Raw genomic sequence first — 15358 nt, forward strand, 5'->3', positions numbered from 1 at the left:
CACTTCTTAAGCTCTGTAGCATTTAAGACATTTGGAGGATGAAGAATAGGGAAAAGGGGAGCTATTAAATCAGAAATGACATTAACGTCCTGGGTGCACCAGAAGGCTTCTGGATCACTACTAATATGCTTGAGACTGCACCCACTATGAATCATGTTACCACTTTCACTTACGTATCACCTGCAGAGATTTTGGGAAATAAATATAGCATAGAAATGGCTGTTTTAAAATAACTGAAGCAGGAAAACTCCTCCTGGGTATTTATTATTTATAATTAGCATTTACACAGTACCTCATTTGCTAAAAAGCCAACAAGGCACTTATACCTAAGTAAGTGCAGAACTGGATTTTTCGCAATCCAGATCAAAGCTGAACACGTACAACGAAAACGGCTGTGTCAAGAACGAGCAGAAACCTTGTGGGTTCCCCCCCCAATCCAGGGAGATAAAGCTGTGTGCGTCTGTTTCACTAGGGTGTGGTTTTCTTGCCAAAAGAGTGTTTTGAAATTTCTGTTTGCTTTGTTTAACATTACCGCAGCACTTAAACACCCTGCCTCAAATCCAGAGCAATTTCTTGAGACGGCTAATGGGGCATCCCCATTTGGAAAAAAGAAAACCTAAATGGCGATTTTTCCTAAGCAAATTTCAGCAGAAGTAGCAGGTCTGTAGCAATAAAAAGGCAAAGGACGCTATGAAAGAGGAATAGGGAAGACCAAATATCCCCAAAGCTTAAGCTATCACTCTCATTCCACTACAAAGCCTTCAGTGCCTAATTTCCAAACTTTGGTCACATCTGGCTGGCCAACCCTTGTGTGTGGTTTGGGAAGGACGATAGCTCAGTGGTAGAGCACCTGCTTTGCATGCAGCAGGTTCCATCTCTGGTGTCTCCAGGTAGGGCGAGGAAAGAATCCTGCCCGAAAACTCTGGAGAGCTGCTGCAGTCAGTGTCGATAATAATGGGCTAAGTGAACCACTGGTCCCCGTTTGAAGGAGAACCGTGGGAAGACTCTGAACTTATGGGCTAGGGAGAGATCCTCCCTCTTTCCCTTGGCTCCTCGGGACGCGACCGTTGTTTGCGCACCAAACGAGCGCTACGCCTCCTTTCGGTGCCCTCCATCTGTCGTCGCCCTCTGCGTCTGCGCCGAGCATCCAGCAAGCCCCCCCCCCCCCCCAGCGTTCTCTCGCTGCCAGGGTCACTATCTCTCCCAGGAATGCTGGCAGGAGGAATCTCTGCCAGCTGCTGTGCCTGTGAGAGATGAGCATGCTCCTCTCCCACGGATTGCTGTTCTTCCTCAGAATCAGAACTGCTCTGGGGCTCTATGGGCTCAGTTTCCACCCTGACACCAGCTTTGCACAGGTTGCAATAGCCCTTAGTTTGATACAGCAACGCCTTCAAGCAAACTTACGCAGCTCCCAGAGTTGGACACATTGCTCCTGCCCAGTCTGAGTGAAACCATATCTGCTGGCACCCCTAGGCACACCCCAGCCATGATGGACCCCTATAGTCCCTGGAGGGAGGGGTCTGTCCACTCCATTCCCCTGAGGCATGGGGCGAGGCAGGCTTATAACTGTCCCTCTGCCTACCAGTCTCCCCTGGCTTCAGACTGTATGCACTGCAAAGCACTGTGCTGGTTAGGGAAACCTGCCCCTAGTGGCTGAAGGTGTTACTGCAAGCTTCAACCACATGGACACATTTACATTAATTAAAATGAATTAATGCATTGTAAAAAAAAAAAAATAACCCCGGGGGGGCTGAGCTGACAAAAGCTCATCAAGCTCCACCCCACAACTGGATTCATCCGACATCCATATTCAAGGTAGCTTTTAATGAGTGACCTGCTGTTTCTGTGATGCTTTTGCAGGACTTTTATTACTGCTGCCTTTTGAATACATAGGAAGCTACTTTATCCCAGGTCAGACTATTTTATTTCCCCATCCAGCCCAGTACTGTCTGTTCTGACTGGCAGCAGTTTTCAGGATCTCTGGCACAGAAGCATCTTTCCCCGTCACCTGCTATCTCACCCTTTTTCGCTACTGGTGTCAGGGATGCTGTTTTAACTGCTGCTGTTCATTATTTTAATACACATATTACCTTGTTGTTTCATAGAATCATAGAAACATAGGGTTGGAAGGGGCCTACAAGGCCATTGAGTCCATCCCCCTGCTCAGTGCAGGAAGCCTGATACCCAGGCGGTCTCCCATCCAAGTACTAACCAGGGCTGAACCTGCTTGGCGTATGAGATCAGATGAGATCAGGCGCATCCATGTTATTACGTTCTATTCTCTTTGTATTGTAAGCTTCTTTGGTTACTATTTTAATATACAAAAGAGCAGGACACAAATAATAAGTAAACTAAAACGTAAGATCTGGGAAGTTCAGCCAACGATAGCCAGAGACCCTTATGACCCCAGCAGCTCGGCCAATCGCAGATAGACACCCTTCTGACCACTCCACCTCTCTGTGACATTTTCCCCACTGCAAAATCTCTACTTGCAGCTTTCTGCAATCTGTTGCCATCCAGATGCTTTGGACTACAACTCCTAGGATTCCTGACCACAGGCTATGGTGGCTGGAGCTGATGGGAGTTGAAGTCCAAAACGTCTGGAGGTCACCAGGCAGGGGAAGGCTGTCTAATTGTGTTACAGTAGGGGAGACAGCATCCGCAGATGCCTGGGATCTGGGCTGGGATCAAAACAGTGACCACTCTAAAAGCCTCTCCATAGGAGGGTGTGGCCCATATGGAGAGCAGTGCTCTCCCACAGAAATCCACCCCAAGTGATCTCCCACAGTGCTTCTCTTGCCTCGTTCCATTTGTGATGTTCCCTGCACTGGAACGCTGCACGCTGAGAAGAACCAGTGTTGTCAGTCAACATGCTTTTCCCCCACCTTTTTCAAGAATCAGCTAAACTGTTACTTCATGTGTGAAATTGTTTATGAAAAGTAAGTGCTATGAGAGACAGTGAGATGTTTTCTGATATGCAGAAATCTCTCTTTTTCTTGCACTGCTTCTGTTGAAACGTACAAAAGGTGCCAACAGACAGCTGGCGCTTGTTTAAGTTTCTGGCTTGGGTTGCTTTTTCCTTTCTTTCAGAGGGCACTGTTCCTCACCATAAAGAACCATCCTTTTTGGAGCTAGAGGCAGAAAATCCAGCTAGTGACTCCAACCTCCTTCCCGCTAAGCAACAGAGCACAACCCATCAGGAGGTTATCCTGTGCAAAAACATAAGGACCAAAGGTCTATCCAGGGTGGCCAGGTAGCCAACGGCGGACAGTCTTTATTTTGAAGAGCTGGCAAAGAACAGTCCTCTATCTGAAGGTGTCCTCTATTGATGGGCTCTCAAGTGCAAATCTTGTTAAAACCAAAGAGCTCTAAGAAGCCGGACAAGCAGTGGCCTTGAAGTTGCCCATCAGCAGCCGTTAGCAGCACCTGGGCAGCAGATTCAGCAGGCGCACAGCTCACCGGGTCAGTCTTCTCCACTATGGTGAGATGTATTTAGGGATGTGTGAATCAGCAAAACTTGAGCTTGCTGAAGTTCTCCAAATTCCTGAAGCTTGTTCCAGCTCAAGTCCACATCAGATCACGAGCTTTGTTTTTTTCTTTTTGTATGAAAATCCATCCGCCTTTTCGTGCACATTTTCCCAAATGTATGCATCAGTTGTGCGCATCTTTGAATGTGCACATCTTTCTCCCATTGATTAAAGTGTATGTATGCACATTTTTCAAAAGTATGCATTTTTTCATGTGCACTTTGCAAACGTACGCACGTTGTCAAGCACGATTTGGCGGGTCCGCAAATCACATTGCAAGCCCGGAAATTTATGGACTTTGGCCGCAGATTGCATCTGAGTCCATGTTTGGTCCTGAAGGTGCAAACTGAGTAAATCTTGATCAAAAATGAAGTGAAATGAATTTCCCATACTGTCAGGATGAATCTGAGCATGTGGAGATATCTAGCAACTCAGATTCAGAATGGGAACAGCCAGAACAGAGGGAGGCTCCCTTGCTAGTGAGCTCAGATATGGCAAGGCCTTCTTCCCAAGACCTTGGCTCACAGATGGCTCAGCCTGAACGATCCCCCTTTTCCTCCTCCATGAGAACCCAGGATTCAGGGGAGAAGGAGAGTGCAGGGTGTGACTTGAGGGACACTAGGGTCCATCGCAAAGCAAAGTGGGAAAAGTTAGAGGTGGAGCTCAGACACTCCACCAGGTTGGCTATGAGTGGAAGCCTACGTAGGAGGGCACCACCTTAAGGGAGGGGCATTCCCTGCGTAGCTAGTCTGGCCGAGAAGTTCTTGTTCAGACTGCTCGCAATTTCTCTGACTTCCACTTTGGCTCCTCTATTGATGTTCGTAATTGTGTGGAGTAGCTGTTTTCTTTGTAGTCTGAGAGTTTCCTGGCATTTGCATTTGTAAGGAAGCGAGTCATTAACTAAGAAAGTAGTGAGCCTGAAGCCTGGTATCCTGGAGTGTGTTGATTGCGAGGGGGGCGGACGAAGGAACGTGACACATACATCCTTAGATGTATTATATTGCTATTTAAATTATAGTAATTCTTTCTAAATTTGCACCTATCCATATGCATGTGCATATCCAAATGTTACACAATTTGGTGTCCTCTGGCAATGTGTAAGTGTCCACCCCAGGTCCATCTAGTCCACCAAACCATTGCCCAGCATAGCCAACTGGATGCCTCCAGGAAGCTCACGAGCAAGTCCAGAATGCAACCCCTGCAGCCACTGCCCTCCTCAAACAATGAGTATCCAGAGGTATATTGCCTCTGATCATGGATCCTTCATATAACCATTATGGCTAATAGACACTGATAACCTTACCCTGCTCTCACAAAATAGGTGAATCCCCTTTTAAAGCCATCTAAGCTAATAAGATCTCTGCCATCTTTGCTTCCAAAAATGGCAGGCGAAACATGAGGGCTACAACCATTTATCAAGAGGTTCAACTTTATTTCCTGTGGGTTGAATAAGGACAAGTTGTTGGTTTTTTATCACACTAGGTGCGTTAATCGGCTCACCATTGCAATGATGTCTGTGTTATCATTCAACAACATTTTGTGAACGGCAACTGTTAAGGTAATCATCACTGTCTGTACTTTTTTCATCTTTTAGTTCCCTCTGACAACAACACAGGTTACATCTCTTCCCACACCCCGCCCCGCTCCCCAGCATGTTTGTATATTAACGCTTCATGCATCTGATGAGTGATGAAGAGACCGGTGTGTCCATGAAACCTTATGCCAGAATAAGTCTGTTTGTCTTTAAGGTGCCACAAGACTCCTTGTTGCTTTTGTTGCAACAGACTAGCATGGCTACCCCCTCTGGAAAACCCTATGCAAGCTTGCTTTCCTAGACCCATGGAACCCAGCAGGGCATGTCTGAGTAAACATGCTGAGGATCACACTCTACATGAGGCTCCAGGGTAGAGAGGGCTAGCCAAGGAGCACCAGGGAGCGGACCTATACTTTTTGGAGCCTGCAAAACCCAAATGACAAGCTCCTCCTCCTGCTAATTAACATGGGGAACAGTCCGTCTGGAAGCTCTTTTGTTCAAGCGTCTTGAACAAAATGAGCTGCCTTTAATGTCCAGTGCTGCATGTAATGGCACCCAAATCTGTCCCCAGAGATAGCCATCCCATCTTCTCATATGGCAGGGACACCTTTGGGCAACCCCATCCCACTTTAGGACTATCATTCCCTCCCATCCCCCAAGCTGAGCAGTCTCTCCTCCCCCTCCCCTTTTGAATTTTGTTTCATTCAACGCACCAAGTAAACTCCCCACGCACCCTGCTCCCTTGGTATATAAACCAAAGTTGTATCATTGCTGTTCAGATTTACTTTTCCAAGCTTTGTCCCTTAAGCCAGGGGTAGGCAATCTGGTGCCCTTCAGATGCTTTGGGCTACAACTCCCATCAGCCCCAGCCAGCATGACCAATGGCCAGGGCTTTTTGGAGTTGTAGTCCAAAACATCTGGAGGGCTTCAGGTTGCCTACCTATGACATAAACAGAGAGCAGGAAAGACTGCCCTGGCTCCTTCCTACCTCCTCCCCCGGACAGCCAGTTTGGTCTTAAAGTATGATATATGCTCTATAGGTGACTGGCCAGTGGAAGGAAGTAGGGATGTACAGATTTTATTAAATCAGTTCTGTCTGTGTTTCGCAGACCGTCAGGCATCTTTCATTCTGTTTTCCACTCATTGACGAAATTGGTTTTTGTAAACCAGGATTTCGTTGTACTTGCGCTAATACACACTTGCGCAAATGTGCATTACCTAATGCAAATCAGTGCAGATCCCCACTCCTGCAGATGAAAAACCAGTCCACAAGTCCACGGAGTCCGCATGGCTCAGAAAAAGTCAGACGACTGCAGAATTCACAGGTTGGATTCATAGATATCTGAATACATTTGAATCTGTTGAGGATTTCTTTGATATCCCTAGTAGGAACAGTTTGGAGGAAATTAAGGGATAAAATATCTGGGGAGGCTCAGTGCTCTGAAACCTCATCCATCCATCCATCCATCCATCCATCCATCCAGTTCTTGGTGCCTAATACTCAGCGGCATCCATATTGAGTTGCATAACAAAAGGAAATGGCCAAAGCAGTGACTGAGGTTTCAGCTCACTGAACTATTAATTATGCTTGAGCAACAGTGATCTGCCCCTGAGCAGGGAGGAGAACTTGAAAGGAGAAAGGCAAATATTGTTTTTAGCTTCATGGACATGAGAGTCCAAATGTTATTGCCGTTTCTTTTGGCGTCTCTCTTTCTGATGCACTCGTTAGGGAAGACACTGTGAGCATTTTCTTTCTTCTTTTAATGAAATAATATTGATCTCCAGTACATCTGGGGGAAATGGCAGCATGAGCTTCGCTTTGAAGAACCTCCCTCCCTCAGTAGGGTTGACTGAACAGTCAAGAGTACATAAACAGCAGCTATCATGAACATTCACTAGAACAGTGGTGCAGAACCTCAGATGGCCACGTCTCCTCCCCTGGCCCCACCCCCTTTCCCCTGATCACTGATTGACTGGTATTTTTGGTATTCTGGCCCTGCCCCTTTTTGCTTCAGCTCTGCCCACCACTGGAATGCAGCCCCCAAGAGATTCTCCAAAATGCAATTTGGCCTTGGGCTGAGAAAAAGTTCAATACCTAGAAGATGTGCCAAATTTATGCCAGACAATGGCTGTCACGTTCCTTTGACCTCTCCCTCCACAACCAATACACTCCAGGAAACAAGGCTTCAGGCTAACTCTACTTTATTAGTTAACAACTAGCTCCTTTACAAATGCAGATTCTAGGGAAAATAAATACATACATACATAAATAGGGAACTCTCAGACAAGTGGCCAACCTGACGGCGCGTCTGAGCCCTGCGCCTCACTTTTCCCACTTTGCTCTGCGACAGACCCTAGCATCCCTCAAGTCACGCCCCTCGCCCTCCTCCTCCTCTCCCTCCAAAACTTGAGTTCTCATGGGGGAGGAATGGGGGAGCCGTTCAGGCTGGGCCATCTGTGTGTCAAGGTCTCGGGAAGAAACTCTCACCGTAACTGGGCTCACTAGGGAGAGTGCCTCCCTCTGTTCTGGCAGTTCCCAGATTCTGAATCTGAGCTGCCAGACATCTCCACATGCTTAGATTCATTCCTGACAATGACATCACAGGAGATTTTTTGCAGATTGGCCAGCAAACTGGATCATCACCACTGGGTGTCACAGAACATGAATTATCTATGGTGTTTAGTACATGGCCTGGTTAACATACAGAGCTTCCACACCAAGCTCTGTCCAGGTAATATATTATTATATTATTATTTATTACATCTCTATACTGCCCCATAGCCAAAGCTCTCTGGGAGGTTAGAAAGATTAAAAACCATTAAAAATACAGTGTACAAAGTTTAAAAAACCATTAACATAAAAACACACAAACACCAAAACAACATATAACTAAAAACAACTTTAAGCAATCAACCATAAGAAACCTGATTAAAACTCATCATGTGCTGCCAAATGGCTGGGAGTAAAGGAAGGTCTTAACCTGGCACCGAAAAGATAACAACGTTGGTGCCAATTGGGCCTCATCAAGAAGATCATTCCAAGATTGGGGGGCCACCACTGAGAAGGCCCTCTCCTTTGTTGTCACTTTCCAAGGCTCCCTCAAAGGAGACACCCAGAGGAGGACCTTAGAAGCTGAATGTAGTATATGGGTAGTTTCATGTCAAGAGAGGCATTTTGTCAGGTATTCTGGTCTTGAGCTGTGTAAGTGGATAATGCATATATTAGCTAGCCAATATATACTCTGCCTCACTGACGTTGTCCATTTGCACACATTCTCCAGCATTGCTGAAGTCTATGCATGTTGACACTGTCCACAGTGTGTTCACATTCTCTGCACCAGTATACAATCACTGGTGTTTTTGGGTGCACGGTTCGATGAATCCAAATTAACCAAAACATAATCATTCCCTTTATTTCTGATGTTCAGTCTGTGAGTGCCATTCCTTACATAGTCAAAATGGCACCATTCACATATAAGAGGGAGGCATCAGCAGGCTTGTGGTTTACAGGAATACTAAAAAAATCTTTAGGAAAAAAATAACTATGGGAGGCAACCCCAAAAACAGCCCAATTAAAACTGAGTTTGCCCAGTGGCCACAGAATGCAGAGTGTCTCTTGGGTGAAAAAAACCCTAGAGTAGTGGTAGAATGGAGTGGCTGGAATCCTGAAAAGAAGCACTCCACACTGCAACATTTTGTTGCAGGTCTCCATTGGCAGACACACAATTCCATCTTCATGCATAGAGCAAAAACTCAGGAAAAACAAGGCCTTTCGTTGCAGAGAAGGCCCATAATCCATTGTCGTTCCTTGTATTGTACCATAGGTGTTATTAGACTCATGCCGCATGCTTTCCAGTCACACAGGACTCCTCTCAGGGCATTGCTAATTCTGTGCAGATGTAAAATTTGCTACTCTGTCCCACCAGCGGTATTGTTATTTAGCCCATTTGGTATGTTCTCAGACTCAGGGCTGTGTAGGGGTGCAGCCTTCCCCCTCTGAACTGAGGGGAACAACGCACCAGTGCCCAACACAACACTCTGCAAATATATAGATGCATAACTACAGATACTTGGGGCGCAGCATACTGAAGTTAAGGGCATAGCAACTGGTTTTACTGGAGATGGATTGCAACCCTAATTCTTGTAGACAAGGAGTGCAGGACGTATTGTCAGTGGGGGCCTGAATTGCCCCCCACCAGGTGAACAAAGAAACACTTGGCCAGTGCAGGGGAGAGCGATCTCAGAGATTCCCTCCTGCAAGAATCCCTGCTGTTATCTCCAATCTAAGAGCAGAGATAACCACAGCAATTCTTGCAGGAGGGAAACGTCTAGGGGACAGGGCTTTGAGAGCAAGCCCTGCTCCCTGGAGGAACCCAAGGAAGCCCCACAGGCCAGATTAGGCAGCCTGGCAGGCCAGATTAGGTCTGCAGGCCAGGACTGTTGCACCCCTGATGTAGGCTCAAATGCAGATCTGGTGCACACACGTTTGCCTAGGTTTCCAGGTCGAATTCAATAAGGTCGAATGAAGTAATGCTTGCCTCCTTTCCCAAAGATGTTGGAGGTGCTCCACCTGGATTGCTATCTGAGGGCAACCTATTCAGACCACACTTACACAGATGTCCGGCGAAGAAGACCTCCAACTCTTTGCTCCTTGCCTCATCTAGGAGTGTAAGGCAGCAATCCTATATCCACTTTCCTGGGAGAAAGCCCCACTGAACTCTATAGGACTGACTTATGAGTAGCCATTATAGCAGCCTTCCCCATCCTGGTGCCCTCCAGATGTATTGGACTGCAACTCCCATCTTGCCCAGCCAGCATGGCTGGGAATGATGGGAATTGCAGTCCTGCACATCTGGAGGGCACCTGGGTAGGGAACAGCTGCATCATAGGATTTTGCTGTAAAGAGCCAACCATCTAACTGCTTTTAATTCCTATGGTGATTTTGAGCTTGGCACATAAACACACCGAAAATCGGAAACAGGACTTGTAGGGTCCCCTTCCTCTGACTGCAGCTTCCCAGTCATTGCCCCCTCCTGTTAGATAGGAAAAAAGCCTAAGAATGCCCTTAACGCTCATTACTTTTGTATTTATTACACTGCTATCCCATATATCAATTTTGGGAACCACCCAGAGAGCTTCGGCTATTGGGCGGTATAGAAATAAATAAATAAATAAATAAATAAATAATAAAATATCCTCTGAGGGGCTCAGAGTGGGGTCTAAGGTTCTTCTCCTGCCCTAACAACAACCCTGTGAGGTAGGTTAGGCTAAGAGATGGTGCCTGGCCCAGGGTTGTACAGTGAGTGGGGATGTGAACACAGTTCTCTCTGGTCCTAGTCCAACACTTTCCAACACAGTCTTTCCCAACTGGGCATCATTCAGATGTGTTGGACTGCAACTCCCACTGGTCTGCAAGGAAAGCCTTGCCGGATCAGACCAAAGGCCTCTCTAGTCCAGCATCTTTCTTCCCACAGTGGCCAGCCGAAGGCCTCAATGGGATATGAACGCAACAGCAACCTCTTGCTGGTATTACTACCAACTACTATTGGGCGGCATAGAGCCTCTGATACTGGAAGTAATATACATCTATCCGGACTAGCAGCCACTGAGAGCCTTACGCTCCATGAATTTGCCTAATCCCCTGTTTAAAGCCATCCAGTGACCATGCTGGCTGGAGATGACGGGGTGTGTAGTCCAATGTTTGTGGAATCTGCTGTGACCCGTACACCACGCTGGCTGCTAAATGTGCTTTCCAGATGCTACCATCCCTGTAACGTCTCTAAGTGTGCAGAGAAAGCAAACAAAGCAGGAAACCTCTAGAGCACCTTTACATGTTTATTTTGTTGCTGTTGTTCTGCGTATGACACCTAGCCTCAGCTGCACACGCAGCTACGATCTTGCCAAGTTTGCCTTTGGATGCTGGCTTGCTGGTTGCAGAGGGGCTACAGTTCTGCGGGGTGCTCTGCTCTGATCGAACCAATCACACTTTGCAGCTCTTCTCTTCATGTAAAGGGCTGAACCCTCACAGTATGTTTTGGCTTTGCCAATCAAACAAGCACAGCAGGTTTCTTCTCTTGTTATCAAAGCATCATATCTCATCCTATCTTAACTGCCATATGCCCCCCTCCCCAATTTCAAAGGAGAAGCAAACATGCCAGAGCACTTTGGACAAAACTGACCCAAACAAAAGCAAAGGTGGAGCCGGTGGCAGATCAGATAAAGCCATGGGGAGAACAGAGCTGGCAGTAGGCACTCTGCCTATCTGGAGCTGGCAGAGTCTGGTCCGTGCTGTAAATCTGCTTCAGTGCTGTTATTTCCCATCTTGTGATAACTATTTATAGGTCTGAGCAAGGAAGAAACAGAAAGCAAAACACAGAGACACGGACAAATACGCGCGCGTGCACGCACGCAGGCAGGCTTTTTGCACAAGTGATTTATATCATCCTGATGGTGTCTTCTTCATTCTTCACTTCCTCCTGTCTGGCCTGATAGCTTCTGGCCTGCCCGGCAGGGAAAAACTCTTCTCTCTGGCCAGCAGCTGATGGGAGAACAGAACTTCTCCCCACAGATCTTTCATCCCTGTCATCTGCACCAGCTCAGCTGAAAAGTGGAGGGCCCCTGATTTTCAACCCCATCGCGGTTTAAACCTCCCTGTCCGGTGGGCCACTGCGGGAATGAAAATGGCCTCCCCAGCTGATCTGCATGGATGAGGAAGGGTGCGTGTCTGGTGTGTGCATGTGCGTGTACATAAGGGGAAGGACTGTAGTTCAGTGGTAGTTTTCATGAATAATACACTGTTCTCAAGTTCTCCAATCTCCTCAGCAGCTTCCCTTGCTCCTCCCCGACTCATTCATGTCTCCCTAAAATGTTGTTTTTTTCTGCCCTTCTATCATCCCTCGTGCAGCAGAGAGTGCTGGGAGAGGAAGTCCTTCCAACCTGTTGCACTGAAAGTGCTGCCCCGCAACCCACACAAACACAGGCTGGGTTCACACAACACTACAAGTCAGAGTCTGGGCTGAGTATGGGTTGAGTGTGAGTTGTCGTTGAACTGTGGGTTGTTGCTGAATCGCGGGCTGCTGTGTTGCGTGAACCCAGCCATGCTAACAAACCATGAATTGTTAACCATGAACAACCCACAAAGAGAACCAATGGTTTGTTATTGGGTTGTGAACTGTGTGTTGTTTGTGGTTAATAAACCATGGTTTGTTAGAGGGGTTGGGTTCACACAACACAACAACCCACGATTCAGCAACAACCCATAGTTCAACGACAACTCACACTCAACCCATACTCAGCCCATACTCCGACTTGTAGTGTTGTGTGAACCAGGTCACACAATGCTGCAGTGGCCAAAGCGCTGCCCGCCCCCAGTTGTGTCCTAGACAACACTGGGAACACTTCAGCACAGACTAGGGCAGAAAGGAATGTGGAAAGTATAGACCAGTGGCTTGCGGGAGCAGATGGCATGGGCAGAATCCACAAAACCTTATGACATAATACATTTGTTAGTCTTTAATGCGCCACAAGTCTCTTTGCTGTTTAGGGGATCATGAAAACTATAGTAAAGGAGGAAGGGCTGAGGATCTGTCCCAGACATTAGAACACCACCCCCTTGACCACAGATTCCAAGATTTCATCAGATATTTATTTATGTATTATACATTTATATGCTGCCTTTCATCATAAAATTCCAGGGAGACTTGCAGTATTAAAACAATGACATAAATGTTCAATTTCTTTAACAAAATTAAACCTTGTCTACAGTACAATCTTATGCCTGTCTAGTCAAAAGGAAGTCCCATTGAGTTCAGTGGGACTTACTTCCAGGAAAGGATTTTAGGATTGCAGTCTAAGACAGCAATTGTTACAAGCAGCAGAAAACTAAGCCGACAAAATTAAAACAGGAAAGAGTAAACCCAACCTCATATTGTTACATCCACATGACTTCTCCAAGTGGCAAGAAGTTCCAGGGGTGCAACACTTACCCAGGTTTGATTTCCTTTGGAAGGAGGTCACTGGCTTGCTGGGGAATACTAGAAGTTGTAGGGTTCTTTGCTGTCTAAATATGCAAAAGATTGTACCCTAAAATGCTTTAAAAGGCCTGGGAGAACCAAAAATGTCTTCACCTGGCAGTGTAGGTGTCAGGCAAGTCTCTTTTTACTAACAAGCTTTTGTCCACATTGCTAAGGACTAGAAGCTTTTTTTTTTCATGAAATCCAAGATGATCAGGAGGCTGCTGACTTCTGTGCCAACTATCAATGTCCGCGTTTACACAGCACTCCTATGAATATACACAGACACAGGACCCCTGCGATGGGAGCAACACAACTCTGCTCTCTTCCCTCTGCACACATGAGTCAGTACAGGTAGCTTTACTGAGTAATCTCGCTCTCTGGGCAGCTGCACAAATCTGACATATTTTTTGACTATCCGTATTATTGAAGGTTGTTTACAGCCCGGAGCCAAAGGAGAGTAAAAGTGCTGCCACCCACAAGATCAAGCAATCTGAGAAGCAATTGTTTTGATGGCTGCAGGAAGGGAGGGAGGGAGGGAGGAAGGAAGGAAGGAAGGAAGGAAGGAAGGACGGAAGGAAGGGCCAGTGTCGTGCACACATGCAAATGTACACTGCTATACAACAGACAAGTGCAAGAGAAAGGAAGAGAAAGGATGTGCAAAATGTTGACCCAAAGCAGGGGTGGAGCACCTCAGGCCTGAAAGCCAAAACTGCCCCAAACTGGTCTCGCAATCCGTCCCTCTGTGGTTCCCCAGAAGGCCATGCTCCCTTCCCCTAACCCTACCCCTTCCCCTGATGGCCAGTCATTTGGTGGTTTCCTGACATTTGCATGCTCTTTCCCCCGATTCTAAAAGGTTGAAATGCCTCCCCTACTTACTGGCAGTATGAGCTTTAAACTAAGCCGAGCTGTTGCTGTTGTTGTTATTATTTATTTGGTATTTTGTCCCTCCCCTTCATGGATCACTGCCTTGTTGTGGCGAAGGGGCTTGCGTAACTCAGTGAAGCCATAAGCTATGCCGTGCAGGGCCACCCAAGACGGACAGGTCATGGCAGAGAGTTCTGACAAAATGTGGTCCACTGGAGAAGGAAATGGCAACCCACTCCAGTATTCTTGCCAAGAAAACCCCATGGAACGTATCACAAGGCTAAAAGAGATGACGCCGGAAGATGAGCCCCTCAGGTCGGAAGGTGTCCAATATGCTACTGGGGAAGAGCAGAGGGTATTTCCAAGTAGCGCCAGAAAGAGTGAAGTGGCTGGGCCAAACCCGAAAGGACACTCAGCTGTGGATGTGTGTGGTGGTGAAAAGAAAATCCGATGCTGTAAAGAACAATATTGTTTAGGAACCTGGAATGTCAGATCAATGAATCAAGGTAAGCTGGAGGTGGTCAAACATGAGATGGCAAGATTGAACATCGACATCTGGGGAATCAGCGAACTAAAATGGACAGGCATGGGCGAATTTAATTCAGGTGACCATCATATCTACTATTGTGGGCAAGAATCCCTTAGAAGAAATGGAGTAGCACTCATAGTCAACAAAAGGGTGGGAAAAGCAGTACTGGGGTACAATCTTAAAAATGATAGAATGATCTCAGTACGAATCCAAGGCAAACCATTCAACATCACAGTAATTCAAGTCTATGCCCCAACCACTGATGCCGAAGAAGCTGAGGTTGATCGGTTCTATGAAGACCTACAACACCTTCTAGAATTAACACCAAAAAAAGATGTCCTCTTCATCATAGGGGATTGGAATGCTAAAGTAGGAAGTCAAGAAATCACCGGGATAACAGGCAGGCATGGCCTTGGTGTACAAAATGAAGCAGGACAAAAGCTAATAGAGTTTTGCCAAGAGAACATGCTGATCATAGCAAACACTCTTTTCCAACAGCACAAGAGGCGACTCTACACATGGACATCACCAGATGGTCAATATCGAAATCAGATTGATTATGTCCTTTGCAGCCAAAGATGGAGAAGCTCTATACAGTCAGTAAAAACAAGACCTGGAGCTGACTGTGGCTCAGATCATGAGCTGCTTCTTGCAAAATTTCGGCTTAAATTGAAGAACGTCGGGAAAACCACTAAACCGTTCAGGTATGACCTAAATCATATCCCTGATGAATATACAGTGGAGGTGAGGAATAGATTTCAGGGATTAGACCTGATAGACAGAGTGCCTGAGGAACTATGGACGGAGGTCCGTAACATTGTTCAGGAGGCAGCAACGAAATCCATCCCAAAGAAAAAGAAATGCAAGAAAGCCAAGTGGCTGTCTGATG

The sequence above is a fragment of the Heloderma suspectum genome, chromosome 11 (assembly GCF_057233095.1).
Source record: "Heloderma suspectum isolate Gila_16-S chromosome 11, 16-S_ref, whole genome shotgun sequence".
In the NCBI taxonomy this organism is placed as follows: Eukaryota; Metazoa; Chordata; class Lepidosauria; order Squamata; family Helodermatidae; genus Heloderma; species Heloderma suspectum.